Genomic DNA, 14,566 nt, shown 5'->3' with positions numbered 1-14,566 from the left:
ATGGTGGAATTTTAGGCATGTAAACACCACTTAGGGAATGTATTACTTCATGTTCCTTCAGTAATTCCTGCCTGGCTTTCTGCTCTGTACTTCCTTCTGGCCTCTAAGATACCGGCAATCTCCATGTGCTTTTGCCCTTTAAAGTCTCCAGAAAAACGTTTCTTTGCTTTTCGGGATATGGGCTGTGTGTGTGTGTGTGTGTGTGTGTGTGTGTGTCTCAGCTGCAGGTGTATGGCCTGCGCTTCTTTGGGTCTGTTTCCTCCTCTGTGAAAGTGTGAGCAATAGTCCCATCTCTGAGAGTTTTGAGATCCGTAAAGGTCCACGTGGAGAGAAGAGAAGAGTCGGGCCGCGCCCAGAGGGCAAGGCATGCTGGGACGACCTCAGGATTGGCCCCGTCCACCAGCGGGCCTGGGGCCTGAAGCTCTCAGTTGCCCCATCGGCAAAACAGGTACAGAGGCAGAACTCACAAGATGTGTTCTGGGGCCCACTGGTCCACAGAAGCCCTGTGAAGTTAATTTGAACATGGCCACTCATAGGGGAAATCTATGTATTCAGACATAATCTCTCTTCTGATAATGGGAAGATGTTAACCACCACCCCCCCCCCCGCCATGTTCCATTGTCTGGAAAGGGCCTTGGAAGGAAAACTTGCTCCCAGAGAGGAAGGTGACACCCCAGTCATTTCCACGGGCCATGCAAGCTCCCAGGCAGGGGCGGCTGTATCTGGAGCTGCAAGCAAAGGGCTTTCACTCGTGCACCAGGTTGGCGTGGGGTCATCCATTCCGTCATTCGATTAGCGCCTTCCCCGAACCAGGCCCCTTCGGCTGCCCAGGCTGGTGCGCTAACTGTGATGGCTGAGGTAGCCCCGAGAGCTATGGGAGCACAGACCAGGGCCACCTAACCCAGCCCGGGAGGCAGGTATCGGGGCGGTGCGGAAGGGCCATAACCCTGGAGGTAACTCTTCCAGACAAAGGCAGGGATTGAAGGGCATATTTCCAGGCAGTGGGAAGAGCCTGCGGAGGGCAGGAGGCAGGAGGAAACATGGCATGCTTCAGGACCGATCAGCGATCACTTTTACTGGGCACCAAGTACAGGGGTTGGAAAGTCGAAAACTGAGTCTGTGGGGTAGATTGGTGCCAGCCAGGAAGGTCCTTGTGTACCCTCAAAAGAGTTCCGATTGCCTTTTGGGTAACTTGGAACCGCGGAAGGATGGCAAGCAGGAGAAAGACATAGTCAGATTTGTGTTTTCAGAAAAGCTTGACGTCTTCCCTTGTGTGAAGGAAGTATCCGAGCAGACACATCATCGGTGATCTGGTCCAAAGGGAGAGATGATGAACGTTGACCTGAGGCAGTGGCTGTAGGAACCAGGAAGGGGACTTGGCTGAAGGACGCTTAAGACGCAGGAGAGAAAGAGCACGGTGGGACTTGACATGGCTGTTGTCCACAGGCGCCTGGGTGGCCAGCCTTCACCTACATGCATGGAGGACAGAGCTCAGGTACGTGATGATGATGAGCTTCGTATGGGTGGCACCAGAGGAAGGTCAATGTCACATGAATCTTTGGACCAATCCTGAGAGTTGGTTGATCCTGGGACGCTGGTTCTTCAGAGAGAGAAAAGTGACTCGCCCAGGGTCACACCTCCAGGAATCAAGCCATGGGTACGCCAGTCCTGTTAACTGGGACCCCGAATGACAGAAAGGTGAGAGGTCCAACCAGAACTTCTCAGCCGTCTGCCGCTGTGTCACTGAGAGGTGTTTCAGCATCTAAAAGAGGGTGTGGTTCATCCTCACGGGAGCCCACCTGGATGTCATAGGCTCATGCGCATCTCGAGCTACTCCGGGAGAGAAGACACAAAGCCCATCACTCTGAACAGAAGGGTCTTTGGTTGTCATGGTGACTGGGAATGGCGAGAGAAGCTTTCTGCTCTCTTTGAGGGGGGAAAAAAAAGTGTGGTTCCTTCTGTGATGAGCTACAAAATGCCTCCCATGTTCTGCCCGATCTAGATGCCTCTCCTCTTTTCTCTCTTCCCTCTGGCTTGTGAATTTCCCATCCCTGCCAAATAGGTCAGCTGATTTGGAAACATTAATTGTTTGTGCTGTTGGATGCCAAGTTCCTCCCTGGCCTTCCCCACCTGGCAGAAGTTCACTCACCCCCTCAAAGCCCATCTCAGATGGCCCCTTCTTCCTGTAGCCGGTCACCTGCCGGCTGCCCCCTCCACGGCCCCACAACATGCACTCAGCCGACCCAGGGCGTCACTGTCTCTTGAGCCCCCCGCTGGTTGGGGCCTGCTCCCGTGGGTCATCCCCTAGACTCTGAGTCCAGTCCTCTGCGTCTTCCTACCTGGGATGTGACTGCCACCAAATTGTTGAATGAATCAACCAACAAATGGATCAGTCCATGAGTGAATTTCAAAGGCAACCTAAGACACCCTAGTGAAAACACTGTCTTTGAGACATTTTAAATATTTTATTACAGTTTTTTTCATAAAACACACACACCGAGTCCAAAAAAACTCTCACGGTGCCTGTTTTAGTTTATTTCGGCTGCTGTAACAAAAACACCATAGGCTGAGTGGTTTACACAACAATTTATTTCTTACAGTTCTGGAGGCTATGAGTCCAAGACTAAGGCCGTAGAAAGCAGCTTCCTGGTTCACAGACGGCAGTGTTCCCACTCCATCCTTCCCTGGCGGAAGGGGTGAGGGATCTCTGGGGTGTCTTTTACCTAAGGACACTAATTCCATTCCCGAGGGCTCCACCCTTGTGACCTAACCACCCCCCCCAAAGGCCCCACCTCCTAGTATCGTCACATTGGGAGGGGGCTAGAATCTCAACATATGAATTTGGGGGTGGGGGACACAAACATTGGGTCCATGGCAGTGCCCAAGGGCGTAAATTAAGCAGTGAGTCTTTCTTCCCCCTCCAAAGACCACTCCCCAGATGTTCCGACCCACACAATGGTTGTTTATATTTCCAAAAGTTTCCCTTTTGTATGCTTTACACAATTGGGGACATGCTGTCCAAACTGTTCAGTTAGAAGATAAACAAATTTTTTAAAAATCAAATAAATAGAATAAAAAGAAATCTTTTTATTTCGTGTAGCAATATCATGGCGATGGTTTCACATCATTGCCTATTCAGTTATGTAGAGCTCCATTTAATGGATACATAATAATTTCTTTAATCGAGCTTCTATTGGAAGACAAGGACGGTCCGTCACTTAAAATGCTCCCCCCAGGGGCCTGTCCGCCTTCATTTTTGCCAGCATTAGGTACGATTTTATTCATTTTTGGACCTAATTTTAGTCGCCTTTTTTATTCATTTTTGGACCTAATTGTAGTTGCCTTCTGGATGGAAGAGGCGGGCTTGTCAACGCGCATTCATCCGTGCTGTTCATATCGTGTTAGACTTAGTAATTAATATTTGTATTTATTTTTCTCCAAAGGCTGTGAAAACACGCCAGGGGCTGGAGCGCAGGGAACTACTGTTCCCCGTGCGGCACTCGATACATTTGTGGTACAGATGAGTGAGTGAATGTCTGCGGATGACACAAGGCAGGAAGGTTGGGAAGTATTTTCTGATGCCAGGTCAGTGGCTTAAAGGCCAAACTCACTGAGATATCATTTCCTGACTTGTATTCCGACCAAATCAATGCAACACTTCATTTCATCTACTTTTAGTCTTTTACTATTTGAAATAAATTGTACACTTTTACAAGTATTTCCTTACAAAAAGCTTCTGGAAAATCCCAACTGTGGAATTGCTGACTCAAAAGCGTCACTATTTTTAGGGATTCTTGACACATTGTATCACAATGTCCCTCCAGAAGACTGACAGAAATTTTCACGCCAACAGAGCTCTGTGAATCCTGTCAATGCCCTCTTCCTTCCTCGGGTAGGGAGAAATTAGGTGAAATTCAAATGCGTGTTTCTTCAACAGTAGTTAGGTTGGTTATATTTTGCTGTCTGTTGGCCATTTGTAATTCTTTTTTTTTTTCATTAAAAGGTTATTTATTTTTGAGGGAGAGAGAGAGAGACAGAGACAGAGCAAGAGTGGGGGAGGGGCAGAGACAGAGGGAGACACAGAATCGGAAGCAGGCTCCAGGCTCCGAGCTGTCAGCACAGAGCCCGAAGCGGGGCTGGAACTCACAAGCCATGAGATCATGACCTGAACCGAAGTCAGACGTTTAACCAACTGAGCTCCCCGGGCACCCCCGGCCTTTTGTATTTCTTATATGAATTATTTATTCTTACCGATAGTCGATTTTTCGGTTGGGATTTTGTTTAATTTCTTATCGTGGCAGAATGTTACTTGGGTGTTTCCAATGGACCACGTCCCCTGGCGTTCAATGCCTCCCCCCTTTGCATCTGGGCGACTTGTACCACCTCCTGTAACAGATAGAATGAGGCAGAAATAGCACGGGGAGGGTTTTAGGGCTCAGCCGTCAGGGAGCCTCCCCTCTCCTGCCCGTGTTCGCTTCGAAGCCGGCAGCCACGCATGGGGTAACACACTGTCCGAGGCCCAGTCTGGCCACCAAGAGAAGCTTCAGGAAGAAAACTGAGGCTCCTGCTAAGGGCTCTGGCTGAGCTCCCAACAGCCAGCCAGGTGAATGGTGGCGACCTCGCTGGTGACCGGGGTCACCGAACAGAAGACTTGGCCATGCCAAGCCCTGTCCGGGCACAGAATCAGGAGCAGATGCCTACGATAATTGTCTTCACGAGCCGTTATTTTGGGGATAGCTTGTTGTATCCCAAGAGAGAACCCAAACTCTCACTATGGGTGTCAGTTCTACAGATCAAAGCTCACGGGTTGGAGATATGAAGTGTCAGAAGTTAATTTTCATGGTTCATTTTCTCCCCCCCAGAGTTTGTCTGACTTTTCATTATAGCTGATTGATTTAGTCAGATCTATCCCTTCTTCTCTGCACGGTTTCAGCTTTTCAGGTCATGCTTGAGGCTCTTTCTCATCCCAGTTAAGCCCACTGACATCCAGCTGTATCTCTTCTCTCGTTTCGCGTTTGTATGTACGTGTGCATTTTTAGATGGGATGTGGAACGTTTTCATCAATCTGGAAGTTACGGTGAACCAGGGCAGGGGTGGAGGCAAAGTCTGTGGGGGTGCAGGGCTTTTCCTGGACCTGAGAGGAGAAGGAAGTGGGGGTGTGGCACGGGAAGGGAGACGGCACTCTGGCCGGAGGAGGCCCGGCAGGTGATACAGGTGTGCGAGGGTCCAGAGTCATCCAGATGCCCCCACCTGCCTGACCTCCTGCCGGGTGCCCTCTGATGTGACCATGGTGCCTCATCTGCAGAGCACGTCTTCTGTTCAGGCCCTCCTGGGTCCCCATGAATGTGCCACCCCCTTACCTCTGAGAAGGTCATGAAAGTTCCTTCACTAACACCTCCGGGGAGCTCTGCAAATGGCTGAGTTCGGGCCCAGCTGGGAACCAGTGGCAGGCGGATGAGGGGACGGTGGGCACTTCCAGGGTGTGGGCCATTTGTCACGACCTCTAGCCTCCTCTAGACCAGCAGCCGATGTCAGGGAAAAGAAATGCAAACAAAAAAAGGTGCAGACAGGAGACACGCGTCTAGGTTAAGACACTTAAAATGTATCCTATACAAATAAACAAACAAAAAAAAACACTGCATGAATCTCATTTGGATTCTGATTTGGGGGAAAATGCCATGAAAATGACTTGGGGGACAATTCTGGATGTTTGAATCTGCACCGAGTATTTAATCATATGAGGAATGTGTCCTTCATCTTCTCATTTGAGGTATAGAATGTGGCTAGGTGAGATAGTGCCTCTATTGTTAGAAGATATTTGTTGGAGTATTCGGGGGTCAGTGGGTCACCGTGTCTGTATCTTACTTTCTTTTTTTTTTTTTAATTTTTTTTTTCAACGTTTATTTATTTTTGGGACAGAGAGAGACAGAGCATGAACGGGGGAGGGGCAGAGAGAGAGGGAGACACAGAATCGGAAACAGGCTCCAGGCTCTGAGCCATCAGCCCAGAGCCCAACGCGGGGCTCGAACTCCCGGACCGCGAGATCGTGACCTGGCTGAAGTCGGACGCTTAACCAACTGTGCCACCCAGGCGCCCCTGTATCTTACTTTCAAATGCCCCAGCAAATAAAAGCAAAAATAAAAGTAAAATGTGAACACTATTGGCTCTGAGGAAGTAGGTATACGAATGATCGTTGTGGTGTTCTAGAAAATAAAATAAAATAACATAACATAACATAAAATAAAATAAAATAAAATAAAATAAAATAAAAATAAAAATAAATGCAAATAATAATAATATAAAATAAAACAAAACAAAATAGAATAAAATAAAATGAAGCATGGCACACCCCCAAAAAAGAGACATAGTCTCTTTGGGTCCCCTCTTGGTATTTGATTGAGATCCTTAAGAAAATGCCAGTCTGCCTCAGTGCTCCTCTAGGGTGCAGGCCCGTCCGGGGCTGAAGGTGAAAATGGGGTGGTGGCAACCTCATCAGGGTCTTCTCCCTCAGGCGGAGGTCCTTCGCATCTGGCAAGCTCATCCAGGGCAACCCTCGCGTGCAATTTAAAGAAACTCTCTGAAAGCTGGTCCCCGCACGACCGATGAGCCCAACAAGCCCACCACCAGGGAGGGCTGAATGAAAAGATGGGGTGTGTGCGACACTCCTTCTTCTCCCGCCGAGACAGGAGAGAGGCGTGTGGCACGGGGGCCGGGCCGTGTGACCTCTCCGGCCTCCCTCCCCCGCCCTGCCCAGCTGTCTGTCTGGTCCGCGGATCACTGTGGCATGCATCTGAGCCTGGCGACCGCTGTCTAGGGCGTGACTTAGAAAGTGGGGCACAGATCACTATTGATTGGCAAAGACCGAGAGCATTTTCCCACGGGGCTTGAAGGTCATCGTCGTTTCAGTTATTCACTCACCCACTTATTCATTCATTCAAGAAGCTGGCTCTGGTCAGAGGCTGCTGACCTGGGGGCTTGGAAGGTAAATGGGACCCAGTCCTTGCCCTGGAGGCACTCACCATCCTCACAAGCCAAAGCCACGGTAAAACCCAGCAGGGGACATGCCTTTAGAGGTAAGTGTGGCACAGGGGCAAAAAGAGGAAATGTTTACTCAGCCCGAGGCGGGGCAGGGCACAGTGAGCCAGCCAACGGGGTTAGGGATGGCATCGCTGGAAGTGACTCTGTCCTTCATCAAGGTTCTTACGGTGACGGCCCAGAACGTTCCTTCGTCCTCCCCGCGGCCCCGAGAAGAAAACCCGAATGCCGACCCCCCGGCTGCACAGACGTTGGAGAGGTGACTTTCTCTAGCATCACCTGTTATCTGCGATGGAGGCGAAAAAACCCCTCTGAGAGACCGCTCACTCCCGAGCCTGACCCCTACCAGCGGCCTCCCCAGGGAAGGGCAGACGGGGCCCAGGCAGAAACACGAAGGTCAAGAAGGGGAAGAGTGGCCCGTGAGAACGGCAATGAGCTCACAGAGCAGGCTGTGCGGGGGCGGGGTCGAGACCCAGGGGGCTCAGCCCACAGACTGATTATTAGCCCATTTTACAGGAGTACAGACTGAGCTCAGAGAGGTGGGGGCACTGCCCAGATGCACCACTCCCCCCCCACCCCGTGGCAGAGCAGGAATCCAGACCCCCACTTTCAGCATGAGGATCTCCAGCTCTTTGCCCCGCAAGGGTGGCCTGAGAGGCCCTGCCTGACCTTGATCCTGCATGGAGCCAAGGTCAGCTGGGCAGCGTGGTGGGGGACGGGGGAGGGAGGGAGCAAGTATCTCTGTATCTGTCTTCCAGTTAAATAAAAACCCGGATCTCAAAACTGCTGCCTAAGCCCTGGGCCCGTGTGTGCGCAGGGCGGTGGCCGCTGCTCTGGAAAGGAGCCAAAGCGGGCAAATGTTTAACCAGGTGTGTCCTGTGCCTCCCAGAGCCTGCAGAGGTTCCCTAGTGCTGACCCCAGACCGTCCCAAAAAGTGCTGTGTGAGATTCCTGACCCGGGTTGCCGCCGCCGTCTGGGGGTGCTTCTAGGCGTCTGGGGGTGCTTCTAGGCGGTTTGAAGCCTGCCAGCCCCAGGTGCCATCCTGTTCCGGACCCTCAGCACTGGTCAGCTAAGGTGCAGGCATTTCCTGTAATCAGAAGGTCAGAACCCCTTACCTGTAGAGTTAATGGTCCTGCCTTTACAGATGGGGAAACTGAGTCCCAGAGAAGGGCAACCCCGGCCAAGAGTCACGCTAGCAGAAGAGGGACAGAAATGAAGTCTCTCGACACCCAGCCACGGGCCCCGTGCTCCCTGCCTCAGTCCGCTCAGGCTGCTGCGACAAAATAGCACAAACCAGGTGGCTTAAACCACGTTTATTCTCACAGCCGTGCAGGCTGCAAGTCCAAGATCAAGGCAGAGTCGGGGCGCCTGGAGGGGCTCAGTCGGTCGAGCGTCCGACTCTGGCTCAGGTCTTGATCTCGCGGTTCAGGAGTTCATGCCCCACGTCGGGCTCTGTGCTGACAGCTTGGAGCCTGGAGCCTGCTTCCGATTCTGTGTCTTCGTCTCTCTCTGCTCCTCCCCTGCTCATGCTCTGTCTCTCTTTGTCTCAAAAATAAATACAAACATTAAAAAAAAATTTTTTTTTTTTTTTTTAAAGATCAAGGCAGAGTTGGTTCTTAGCTTGAGAGCCCTTTCCTAGCTTGCTCGTGGGCACAGGCCTGTGCCGAGAGGAAACTGGCAATCGGGCCGTCCTCGGGCATCCTTGACTGTGCTCCTGTCCTGACCCCGCACCCCTGCCCATCCAGGCTTCTCTCCACCCCACACACCTTCCTTCCCATTCAGCTGCGATGTCCCAGCCCTGCCGGCCCTTCTAGATTCCTGACAGCCTCAGCAGGAGGGACCGACAGGATCACCCAGGCGCCCTGTCCTGGTGTGTGAACCTCACGGAGATGGGGTGGGGACCCCCCAGCATCACTTTCTGAATTACTCGAGGCATTAAATGAATCACGGAGGATGGAAATGACTCCCAAGTTAACCCCTTATGCCCTCCTGGTCCTACCAGGGAGCGAGTCTTGATTTGGCATTGGTCCGAATGCTTCCCTGATGCTTTTTCTTCTCGCACAAGGAGAGAGCCGCCTCTGTGCCCAGGTCCTTCCCAGCCAGGATTTAACACCCCATTGGCTTTGGGTTGTGATTATTCTCACCAGTGACTTCAGTTCGTGACCAGCAAGACAGCTTCTCCACTTAGAGCGGCAGCGTCGTGTTCGCCTTAATTTTTTTTTTTTTCTATTTCAGCTTCTATAAGGGGATCCATTAAATTTTCAAAAGGTATGAAGTAATAAATTTTGCAAAATGTGTTTGGATTATGGTAAAAAAAAAATCATAAATGTAATACGCCAAAGACTGCCATTTGGTAACTATTACTCGGACACAAACCATGAACCCAGGCAGGGAAGATGAAGCCCTGGAAGGGGAGGCCGGACAACCGGTGTGTGTGGGAGGGGCCACTTCCGGCGTCATGTGGATTTGGACCCACTGCGCCCTAGCCCTAGCGTTTTACGTCCTCGGTTACTCCCTACCGCCAGCCTGCGAGATGCTGCTTTTCCTGTTACAGTTGTGAAAACTGGGTTTCGGAGAGGCTGAGTGACTTTCCCGAAGTCGCACAGCTAATGGAGGTCCTGGGGATTGGAGGCTTTGTTCCCTGGGCCAGTGCTATCCACCCCTCCCATCCCCTCCCCCCATCCGGGCCCTGAAGCCTCCCCTCCCCCACCTCTGCTCCGCTCCCCGCTCCAGGCCCGTCTTGGGAGACCTGGGAGCTGAGTTTATAAGCCCTGAGCTGGTCTCTCTGAGAGTCTCTGTCCCCAGTACTAGCTGTGACCCTGACTACAACTGTCTCAGCATAAAGAGTAGGACCCCCCCTTGTGCTGACCTTCAGGGAAGCACTGATCTCACCTCCTACAAACACACAGGACTACATTCTCTCCTGCAAGACCCACCTCTGGCCCATCCAGCATTCTTGGACCTAGGAGCACCTGCTTGGGCCCTGGGGCCTCGTTTATACGAACTCGATCTTGCACACAGACTTGTGTGCTGTCCCATTTTAAACCCGAGTACGCTGACACCCAGAAGCTTCCATCACTTATCCACACTCACCTGCCTTAGAAGGAAAAGAGCTCACATTCCAACCCAGATTGGTCTATAGCTCCAAACCTGACCTCGGTCCTCCTTCCCCATGAACGTTCAATTTCAGAGAAGCCTCTGTCTACCCGGATCCCCGTATTCACGTGATAGCCCCAGTCCCTCATCTCTGGCCCCCTCCTGGGGTGACAGCATCAGCTACCTGATGCGCGAGTACTGGGCACCCCCTGTCACAAAGGGTTCCTGGGGAAAGGTGGGGGTGGGAGTTGCCGGGGAGGCAGGTGGCCCTTGTTCCTCTCCTGAGAGGTCCTGCCCCTGGAGCCTGCAGACCCTCGGCCTCAAGGACAAAACAGAGGGGAGACTCTGGGCCAGAAAATCAGAAACTTCATGCCAGACCACGCACTAACTCCTGGTGACTTTGGGCACGCTGTTGCCTCTCAGCGTACTCATCTGTAAAATGGGGAAGAGCTTTGGGAATTGGGAACTCACGGGCTTTATATGGCCCACAAACACATTTGTTTGTCCCTTTCTTTGCCCCCCCTCCCCAACCTTTTCTCATTGCTTCTTTCATCATGTTTTGGTTTTGCTTTTGTTCCGTTTGGGGGGCTGTGGGTGTGCATACGGGCGCATGCCCACAAGCATGGCAATAACAACTTTTCCTGTTGATATGCCAAGTGGGTCCCTGGTTTCTGTGGTTGGCCCCTGGAGGACCTGGATGTCAGGAACTATCGCCCAGGCCTGGAGGGACTGGAGGTCCCTTCCCTGGGGACAACCTCTGCAGCATCTGGCCGACCACATGGCCGCCCCGAGGTGGAGTCCAGAATGCATTGTTTCGCTCTGTAATTAACACACAGGGTTCATTTTTCAGGGCCTGACTTGGAAACAAGTGCCAAGAGCATTCCAGAGGGGTCAGAGGGAGTGTTTACTGTCAGACTGTGGAAGAAACTTCCTCCAATAAACCCTTGGGTCACGTACCAACCCTCGAGTAATGCCTTCAAGACTGAGTACTCAGCAAACCCTCATTCGCCACCTACTGTGTGTCAGGCCCCAGCCCAGGTGTGGAGACACAGAGACGCAGGTTAGATGCAGTCCCTGTCCTTGGGGAGCTCCCAAGCCTGCGGGGGAAGCTGATTTATAAAGGGACAACCCCAGGGGCTAAGAACACTGACAGCGATGGGAGGTGGGCAGGGAGGTGGTGGGCAGGGAGAGTCGGCAGCCTGGGTGGTGAGTCCTGTGCCTGAGTCTGGAGTCTACCCACCCATTTTTCCAGGGAATGTAGTAGAAGGAGGCATTGACCTATCTTCGAAGGCCGGTAACAAGGGTCTCCTTTGGACATCAATTGTTTCTCTGCCCGACTGCATTCTTTTTTCCAAAAATGTTAAACGCTGTGGAATGCGTGAGTTCAACAATCAACACTCTTCAGAGACAACCAGTGACCGGTGCCGGCTGAGCACATTTCTCCAGCACTTTCTTCCGGGCTTCAACATAGCGAAGACTCCAGGGCTTACTGTCTTCCAGGCCTGCAGAGACAAAGCCTCGCAGGGTTGCACGCATTCCATCCTCAAAACACCTCCCCGAGGAAAGTACTAGGAGCAAGCACGCCCGTTTTCTGCGCAGGGAAACCGAGGCACGGCAACAGTGAGTCACACGGTGCAAGTCACACGGGAAACCTGGCTCCGGGTCCGGGCCCTTAGCCCTTAGCCCTGAGAGCTGCGGAACCTGTCCACCCTCAGCCGCGCTCAGACCAGCGTCAGCCCCGCTCTCTGCTGCTTGCAACACGGCGAGTGAATCCATACGCCCACACGAAAACAGCGTTCACCCCAACAGCCTTGCACTGTACGAAATGTCCTGAGCCTGAACTAGACCTTGTGAACATCCGCTGTTATCACAGGCAGAGCTACTGCCTTCACTTCAAGGTCTGTTTGGTACTCCAAATTTGAGCGCACCATGGTGGATCGGACCAGTCTCCTCCCAGGGCGTGCGGGGTGGTTTCCGGTGTTCCACTCTTACAAACCATGTTCCCCGCAGAGATCTTCGCTGGGGCCGATGAGCATTTCGGCCACATGGATTCCTGGAAGAGGGATCACCAGGTCAACGGTGCAGCCCCGCCAGCCAGCCAGCCACACCTGCCGAGCTGCCCACCGGGCAGACTGGTCCAGAACTCACTTCCATCCACCGGAGGAAGAATGTCTGAGCTGGCCGCGTTTAAATGCCTTTTCCCGTTGTGGCTGGCCGCTGAGCTGCATTTCACAGCCCCCCTGCGCTTTGCATTTTTATCTGTGCTCTTAAATGGCTTTGAGAAGGTCAGGATAAAAAAAAAAAAAAAATCAATGGTGCAAATGACAAAGGTGCGATGTGGTCAGCTGCTGTCGTTCCCAGGAGGACAAGCTTGGCTTGCGGTCCTTGGGTGGAAGTCACACAAAGGTACCCCCCCCCCCCCGCCCCCGGCAGCCCGTGCCAGCCTGCACAGCCCAGAGAGCAGATTTCGCGCTGGATCTCAGCCTCCACCTGCGCAGGGCACAGCCTGGCCAGCCTTCCACATCATTCTAGTTAGGACAGGAAGCTGGATCCAGGCTGCCCAGATTCAAATCCAACCTTTCAACCCCATGAATCGTGTGTCCTTGGACCAGCCACTTAAACACTATGTGGCAATTTTCTGGTGTGAAATAGAGGCTGGTGATCATACTAATGCCTCCCTTGTGGACAGCAGTGGTGAGAATTGAGGTGAAATATTTAAAACCCTTATAGGCTCACACAGTACAGTATCAGTAGATGTTTGCTAACAAGCAGTTAACAATCCCCCTGGGCAGGTCTTCGGGAGGCCCGAGCATCGCTCCCAGAGGTTCTGCTTTTCTCCACCACAAAGGTTTCTTTGGCCTTCAAGCCAGTGCATTTAATGGAAAGATGCTGGATCTGGGAACTGGAGGGAAAAGGGCTGGAATCCTGATTCTCTCCTACCCTCTGTGTGACTTGAAGTGACTCTTTTATGTGATTTTCATGTTCCAGAGTTTTGTCTGTATATTCGAGACCTAGCATCGCACCTAGCCAAAAGGGCCACCACGAATTCTGGTTCCTCTACCAATTCAGGGGCTCCAGGATGTAGTAGAGGGCAATAGGTGGGGGGTTGGGGCTCAGGGGGGAGGAGGGGTGCGTGGAAGAATCCAGAAAGGAGCACACGCTTCTGGCTCCCTGTGCTGGCCTGCCAAAGCCTTCAGCGGTGACCAGGTCCTGCCCCGCCAGCCTGCCCGAAGCCCCCCGCGGAGCCATCCCGATGCCGACTGGCAGACTCGAGACACCGGGGCTCGGCACACGCACCCCTCCAGCCCCACACACCCTTCAAGACCCAACCTGTGTCGCTTCCTCCTGGAAGCTTGGGTGATTTCTCCAAACTGGGATGGTCGGCTCCTGGGATCTCCCACACCTCTTTCCTTGTACCTTTTTTTTTGGCAGGCGCTTGGAAAAAGCACCCGTGCGTTGCTTCTGTTCTCCAAGAGAGACTGGAAACTTCCTAAGGGCAGAGGTTGGTGTCATGCAAGACCCATGGCGGGGCGGGGGGGGGGGGAGGGCATTGGAGTAGTGAGTTTACCACCAGCCAGTTCTGGGGTTCAGTTCCCAGCTCTGCCCCTCACTACCCCGGAGGCCTTGGGTATGGCACTAAACATCTCCGCCTTAGTGGGGGAAGGGGTAGGTGGCCTCCATTTGCAAGCCCCTCCCTGCCCTGCCCTGGACTTGACAGGCTACGTTCATACTTGTGGATCCTTAGAACAGATGGGTTCTTCTCCCTCACCTCCTTGCGCGGGGAAGGAAACCGCGGAGCCTCAGTGGTAGCAGATTTGCCTGAGGACACGCTGTAAGCGGGCAGAGCTGAAATCTGAACCCAAGTCTGCACAGGCATGCTCTAGCCGCCAACGCCCCCGTGCCTGTCTCTGTCCCCTTGTTCCTGCCGTGTCCCCCCGCCCCTCCGACCGCCCCAGCCCCGCAGGGAAAACCAGGCGAGGCATTGGATGCATCCTGTGAACTCGGCACATGGATTGCAAACAGGGACGTAGCAGCCGAATGTGGGTAGTTCTTGCCTTCACTCAACGTGCTTTAGGCTTTCCAGTCCTGGTGGGCGAACCACGCAGCCCCTCACCGAGCCCCAGAGGCCTGGCCCGCAGGAGCAGTGGCCAGAATTGGGGAGAGGAACTTGCGCCTCCCGGCTCTCCTCCTGACACTGTTCTCTTGGGAGCCCCGGGAATTACGTTTTCCTCCCCGTTTTGCTGTGCGCTCAGGAAGCAGCACGCGAAGAAATCCTGGGCCAGAGCAGGCGCTGGACAGACAGCGGTCGTGGCCGCTCTCCAAGGTTGTCCTGAGCAGGCACCCGTGGTTTACATTATGTCCCCGAATCGCCACAGCCACCCAGAGGCAGATCCCCTTATTGTCGTCACGGACGAGGAGACTGAAGTTTAGAGCG

Source organism: Lynx canadensis, chromosome F2, assembly GCF_007474595.2.
Source record: "Lynx canadensis isolate LIC74 chromosome F2, mLynCan4.pri.v2, whole genome shotgun sequence".
NCBI lineage: Eukaryota > Metazoa > Chordata > Mammalia > Carnivora > Felidae > Lynx > Lynx canadensis.
This window is presented reverse-complemented; position numbering follows the sequence as displayed.